Raw genomic sequence first — 7,846 nt, forward strand, 5'->3', positions numbered from 1 at the left:
CGCACACACTCAGCGGAACGTCAGAGGAACAGGAGCAGGGATCTCCCATGCATACGAGAGGTACTCGGTTGGTTCAACAGTCAGTCATTCAGTCAGTCAGTCAGTCAGTCAGTCAGTTAGTCAGTTAGTACGACTGTCAATGGGACAGACATTTCGCTAACGTGAATTCGTGAATTCGAATGGGGGAAATAAGAAGGAGAAAGGGGTGGGAGCAATATTCTCAACGATGTTCCCCATTACAAATTCAATTACATGCTTAGCTACACTTTAGAGAAATTGAATTTTTATGTGCATTTATATTTAGTATATTTTTACATCCGCCCCGAAAACCATTCTACCACTTGCCAGGTGGTGGAGCACTCTAGCCAGAGGAGCAGGAAAAGCAGGAGGAGCAGGAGGAGCTGAAGCTCGAGGCTCTGCGGTTAGCTAAGGGATTCCATCAGCCGTTTTCATAGTCGCATCGAGTCGACATCTTAATCTCCCAGCTGTGCATAAGTGGAATTGAAACTGGCCCCATGGCCAAAAACACACCATCCCCTTCCGCTTTCACCACCCCCTTTCCCCTTTCACCTGCCCCTTTCACCATTTCTCCCCCTCTTATTTTAGCCAGAGCCATCGAGACGATTGGGAAATAGATCGCTTCGGCTTGTCTAACTGAGGCGACACCTTAATTATGGCATTTGCCAGACGACACGGACAAAAAGAAAGGCGAAGGCGAAAGGCGCCGGCGACTTGTCTTTGGCTTAACTGCATCCTTGCATCCTAGCATCCTGCCATCTTACTGTACTGGCATCCTTGCATCCTGCTATACTGGCATCCTTGCAGCCATCCAACCATCTAGCCATCCAGCCATCCGGCAAGGAGACGCGGAAAGGATGCGTGACAGACAAGAGAACAAGGCATTGTCTCCTGACGAACTAAATTAGATTTCGGTTTGGCGAATGCCAGGGCCACGACTTGGACCAGCACAAAACCACGCCGCACACTGAGCGAAAAAGCAGTTCAACGGTTGATTTATTAACGTCCAACTGCCACTTGCAGTTATCCTAATTATTCACTATGAATTTCGTATTTTTCACGCACTTTTTGTTATCATAATTTATTTGCTTTTTAAATAAAAAAAAGAAAATTCTTTTAACAATCAATATTTATACTCAACTGCATTTTTATCTTCTGTATTCTTAATTTTTCAAAACCTTTGGTAAAAATACCTTTTTTTGTTTAGAGCTTAAACCAGTCTTTAATTTTCACATAAATAAATTCAAATTTTGAATAATTCCATTCCATTCAAATTAAGAGGTAATAAAGAACTTCAAGAATAATTTATTTAATGGTTTTTTTTGTTTAATGATTTTGAAAAAGGTTTGAATGCTTGCCTTTAAAAATGTAGAAAATGTTCTCGTACAAGTTGTATATGTATATATTTATTGTTTCTTGGTGAAGGTTATTCGAATTGTTTCGAGTGTAGAGGGATGCCGCGGCGCTGCCGTTAATGTCGTTGGTTCCCTCAACTCGGGGCACGATCCGCTCATGTTCATCGCACGCACAGCGCCTGTGGCTCCTTACTCCCGACTCCTGGCTGCCACCCCCTCCTCTTTCCCCCTTCCCCTTTTCACTCCCCGTTCCCAAACCCCTCCCTCTCCTCCTCCGCATCCCCTCGTTTCTGCCCACATCCCCACGTGGATGAATGCGCTGCAGAGAATCGAAGGAGGAGGAGGAGGAGCAGGAGCTTTGTGCATTGTAGACTGGCTGCCACGGTCTCCGGTGGCCCAGGATCTGCCCGTTTTTTGGGAGGGGGGGCAACAGCAACAACAACAACAACAAGCTGAACGGCAAGCCAACGGCTTCCCAGAGTGGTTTAAGGCCTCTCCGGGTCGGCCTTTAATTTTAAGACCAAAATAGCGAAATAACATGAAAGGCCACCGCCCCACCGAACGGAATGGAAACAATGCTCGAAATTATTATGCCCCAACGCGACACCTCCTCCTCGTGCTCCTGCTCCTTTTGCTCCTCCTCGTTGAGAGGTTCCTCCTTAACTGCAGCGGCGCAGAGTCCTCGAACTTTCTTTTCGACGCCGGCCAGACAATGATTCCTAAATCCAAATGATGCTCGCCACGCTGCCAAGTGACAGAAGGAGAGAGAGTTGGGAGGTGGAGATGGTTTTTGCCAAGCCCGACCAAGTTCCCTCGGCTAATTGAAGCCACTGAGTCACCGCAACTCGGTGAAGGGTATGCAGTCTTTGACTTGGTCCTCCAGTTTTCACCCAGAGCCGGCCTTCTTTCATTTCGGCTGCTTGTCTTCTCAGCCCGGCATTCCATTTCAATTTGTTGTAGTTACTTTAAACAATTACCAAGGCACACGAACAGCTGCAACGAACAGTGGAAGAAATACAGCCAAGAGAATGGTTGGTGACCCAAGTGCTGCTGGTGCTGCTGCTGCTGGTGACCCAAACAGGTTGAGTTTTGTTCTTTTGAAACTGCCCCAATATAATTTAATGATGTACAAGGACAAGAGCCGCTCCGCTCTGCTCGTTTTGTGTGTGGAAATCTGTAAGTTTTATGCGACAATTGAGGCAAAAATGGAATTTCCCAACAAACGAAAATGGGCGAAGGATGCGCTCTGTGGTCGGGAATCGTAGCCTGATGATTTGATGAGGCTCCTTTTCACATATCCCAGATATCCTATAACCAATCCGGCCGAACTCCCTTCCCTTCCCCTTCCGACTCTCCTGCTCCTGCCTTTCTACGTAAACGTGGAATACAAATTGCACTCATTTTAGTTTCTCACGTTTGTTGCATGTTGTACATGACTGCAACGCGCACGCACACAAATTGAGGAGCACACACACACTCACACACACACACATACTCATACACACATGCCCCAAAAGGAGGTAGGCCTCGACCTCTGCTTAGTTTTGGTTCCTCACCTTCCCCCCTTTCCCCCGTTCCAATCCTTCGTCCTGCATTCAGCACTCTCCATTCTCCGTTCTCCGTTCTCCATTCTCCACTCTCGATTCCAGGACTCCCAAACGACCCTGCCCGCAGCTTCGCCTGCTGCTCTGTTTTCCTGTCGCTTCATCGGCATGCGACAAACGGAAATGTTGCTTTTATGCTTTAAATATGGCAACTTTGTGGTGTCGACAGACACACACTCGCACACTCGCACACTCGCAAGGCGCCCCACGGATACTCTCACGCACACAGCCGCACGCCACGCATTCAAAAAAAAACTTGTGTACAATTATTTATAAGTCAAGCGATAAATAAAATAATTTAAGGGCACTATTATAAAGTTCTGAGGGTAAGCATAACTCTTGAAATTCCCTCCTTATAATTCTCAAGTGTTTTTTCCTTACTAATTTAATAACATTTTATAAACTTTTTTTTTAAATAATAATTTTGAGAAAGATTCATTCAAGAAAACATGATACTCTCCTTACAAAAAGTTGAGCTTCTTAATGTACATGTGATCCATGTTTAGATTTTCTTGCACATAGAAGTTTTTAATGACAAGCGATAAATAAATCGGAACTGTAAGGTTCTCAAAAGTTACAGGCAATCAAAAGAAGAGAAAACCCGTTGAAAGTAGTTCCTGAGTCGTAAAAAGTCAATGTATATATCTGAGTGCCACATTTTCTTTGAGTGTATTGACAGTCGTGTCGATTGCACGTCTTGCCTGGCCCTCATCCATGAGGCTTGCTGGGTTCGCTGCCTATGCATCAGCCGCATCTCCCTCGTCCTTCCTCATTCGTCCTGCGTCCTTCTTCCTGAGCTCCGCTTTTGTGTGACTATATCGGGCAACGGGTGTGTGCGAGTGAGTGTGTGTGTGTGTGTGTGTGTGTGTGCGAGCGAGTGTTTGAGCGATCGACCATGAAGCCTTCATTATTGCATTTCATGATTTTGCGGTTCTTTATGCTCGTTCCCTTACACTACGGAACGGCGACACAAACTGGGAAAGCTTCTGCGGGAAAGGCGGTAGCCCCGTGGACTGGTAGGCGTGGCAGAATAGGTTGGGATAGCATTGGATAGGATGGGATAGCTTGGCATGGGATGAGGCAGGACACTGGACGAGAAGCGTCTGCCATGTGCCATGTGCCATTTGCAATGTGTTTGGCCTAACCGGTGTACTGGTGTCGACACTTTCACAACATCCTCATCCTCATCCACATCCCCTTTTCCCTTCCCCTATCCCCTATCCCCTATTCCCTATTCCCCCTCCCCCTCCCCCATTCCCTCTCCACATTTGCCGGCGACAAAGACATCACAGGCATGACCAGGATATAGCCTTTACCCCTCGTCCTGCATTCATTTCCATCTCGAGAATCGACTCGCTTCCCCTGTCTGTCTGTGTGGCTCATTCAAAAATTTTCAATATTTTCTATGTGTGCTGCCGGTCGTTATCACGCATTTCCTGCCATTTGCATCGCCATCGTCGTCTTCATCCACATTCACACTCACACTCACATCCAAATTCACATTCACATTCAAATCTATACTACATCGATGTTGTCTGGGTTGCCATTGGCATTGGAATTGGTAACGGGAATTGCAGCCACAAGACGCTGGCTACGTGGCCAAGAACCGACTTGACCAATTTGCCGACCCTGCGGTTCCATTTTGAGCGCATTAGGCCGCACATTGGACCGGCATAAATGCAAAACCGATCGTGGCCACCTCAAATCGAAGGGAGCTTCCAAATGGCATTCGAGTATATTGCAAATGTCTCAGGGGTTTCGGGTTATCCATCAGCTCCATCAGCGGTGAACTTAATTGAAATTGTTTAGCATCTTTCAGAGTGTAATTTGCATTAGGAAGGATTCAATCTATTCCTTCTCATATCAATTTAAATAGGTTTATTAAATGTATTCACGAAGTCAGTGTTTTAGTATCATTCGGATAAAAGCAGACAGCTATATTATATATATATTTATTCAATTAATAGAAAATGTTCTAAGTAAAATATATATGTTCATATATATCTAAAAATATATTTCTATAAATTCTATAAATATCTTCGAAAAGTCGAATAAATAATAATAACCTGCTAAAATTTAGTTGTATTTATAAATTGCAGAAATTAAATAAATGCATTTTATTTAACTAAAAGTAAAAGTTAAATCACATAACACATATTTTCTTTAAAATAAATGCAAGATACTCATGACCAAATGAAATTTGCAACTCGTCTCACATAAAACCATGTAGTTGTAGCAAACATAGATAAATTAATATAAAAATTGTTATTTTAAATGCAGACTTTCCTAAACTAAAACAAGCAAAGGCCAAATTATATCTTTTGAAAGTATCAATTAGTTAAAATATTTAATAGCCCAGTTTGGCTTATGCCTGATTTATGTGGAACTAACCTTAAGGCTTTAACAAATTAAACAACTCTTGCCAGTGGAAGACTATTTGAATCGGACAGTGAATGCCAAGGACCGCTTTATTAGTTAATTATTCATTATTTAATGAAAACCCTCGACCAAGGCCAACAACTTCCCAAGTGATCCGATAACGTTATTCAATAAATTATCTTGACTTTCGTGCGGCAGATGACCACATATTCTCGCACAGCCAACAGCCAACAGCCAGAAGCCAACAGCCATCGCTCCATCGAACTTCAGCCGCCTTTTGGCCCACTTTATCGGCCAACTCCATGGCCAACGATCGGTGACAACTGGCTGGCTGTCTGGTTGGCTGGTTGGCTGTCTGGTTGGCTGGTTGGTTGGCTGGTTGCTGGGATAACTGGGCTGGCTGACTATCTGACCCGGCTGTAATCCGAGTGGCCATATCCGCCGGGGAGCAACAGCATCGCGTTCAGCTGTTAATGCCACTGATTGCTAATAAATTGAAAACCATTTCGGCACACACAACTGTCGAAGGCCCGAAGGCAATAGGTGGCAGAGGATTTGCACTCGATGCCGGACACACACGCCGAGTTTCCCAGGCCAAGGGAATCGCAATCGAATCGCAATCGGAATCTCGCCTCTGAATTTACCCCCCATCCCCTCTATCCACCAATGAGTATGCAAAAAAAAAAGAAATATTATATAAAGAGTCCACTCGAAGAGTGAATAAAATCAAAATAAAAACTCATTTATCAACACGCATGGGCCGGCCGTCTATATCCATCGACATCGGCATCGGCATCGACATCGATGAAGGTGGACAAATGCGATGGGGCTTTCCACGTGTTGGCCAAAAAGGGAAAAGGTCGCAAAAGCAGGTTAAGCTGCTTTTTAAATAAAGACCACGTTAATACTCGACGATGGGAGATGGGGCCAAGGGGATCCTGCGGGGCAGAGATCCTTTGACTTATTTTCCTTCTATTTTTTTGGTTTTTTAGCAGCCTGGCCACGTGCGAACCATTCCGCTGGCGACCAACGACTGAGGCATGGAGCTCCTGTCGTTCTTTTCGGTTGAAAACCGAATCGAGAACGATTTCAAAACGATGTTGGGCTACGAACAGGGCCGAATGAAAGCCGAAGGATTCGGTAAAGGACTCGGCATCGTCCTCGCACACGATTGGCGACTCCATCGACTTCGGCTGGCAATGCGGACGGTGGCCGTAATCCGTTCGCTGGATTTTTTGAATTAGTTGCGTGTGGTAGCTTGTTGACATCAGTACCGGGTACCGGATGCGGATGCGGACACGTGTGCGTGCTCCTCCAAACACAAGAATCGCTCGCCAAAAATCTCGACAAGTCCTCATCACACACATCCTCTTATTGTCGCGCACAGTCCACAGTTCACAGTTCACAGTTCAAAGTTCAAATAGTTTAACGCGTGTGTGAGATTCCCACAACAACTGGCTTATTTCGCTTATCTTGCTTTTCTCCACGTTTTTTTTTACACTTTTTTCTAAGCCGGTGTGCCACGTGAGTGTGTGCGTGTGTGTTTGTTTGTGTGTGTTTTGTGTTTTGAGTGCGAGGTGAGTGTGATTTCGTTGGTTTTTGTTTCGTTTGTTGAGCCCCCGCAACAGTTGCAATCGCTTTAAAAACTGAGAACCGAGCCTGGTCGAAAAAAAAAAAAAAAAAAAAACCAAAGCAAACCCCTAACTCAAAAACCTGAAAGCCTGAAAGCCTGAAGCCCGAAAACCCGAAAGCCCGAAAACCTGGAAAGCGAACTAAAACCCGGCTGATAGCACATCAGTAGCTGGCCAAAATCCTGACCTGCGGTCCACAATTGCCAATGGCCACCGGTTGTCCGTTCAGCTAGTTTTGTGGTCGCTTTGACGCGGTCGCGGGCAATTTGAAAGCCAACACCGAAACGCCGATTACGATAAGTGCAGTCGAGTCGAGAAAAAAAGGATCCCGGAAAGTGGAAGGCATCCTCATCATCATCATCATCATCATCATCTGCTGAATTTGAATTTGAATCTGAAACTGAAACTGAAACTGAATCAGAATGTGCAAGTGCAACTGGAAATGCAACTGCAACTGAATCAGAATCATCATCATCGCATAACGAAAAACATTTCGCATTCGCTTTCCGCCTGATGTTGTATTTCATTTTCGCATCGCTTTCTCATCCTTTGTCGTCGTTTTTAGTTTTAGTTTGCCAGCAATTGCTGCTGCCAGTTTGCAATTAAGGACCTACTCCCCCTCCATCATCATCGCCATCATCTGTTCCCCCCTGCGAACTGCAACTGCAAATGGCAGAAAGCGAGGGCGAAGGGGCGAGATATTAAATACTAAATGCTGCCAGCTGCCAACTGCCAAGGGAAAGGAAAGGCAGTTCAGTTCGCTCCGCCTGTTGCCGTCGTCGTTCGTCAGCATTTTGGTTGAGGCCGCAGTCGCAATCGCAATCGCAATCGCAATCGCAATCGCATCGCCATCACCAAC

This window comes from Drosophila ficusphila, unplaced genomic scaffold (assembly GCF_018152265.1).
Source record: "Drosophila ficusphila isolate 14025-0441.05 unplaced genomic scaffold, ASM1815226v1 contig_198, whole genome shotgun sequence".
NCBI lineage: Eukaryota > Metazoa > Arthropoda > Insecta > Diptera > Drosophilidae > Drosophila > Drosophila ficusphila.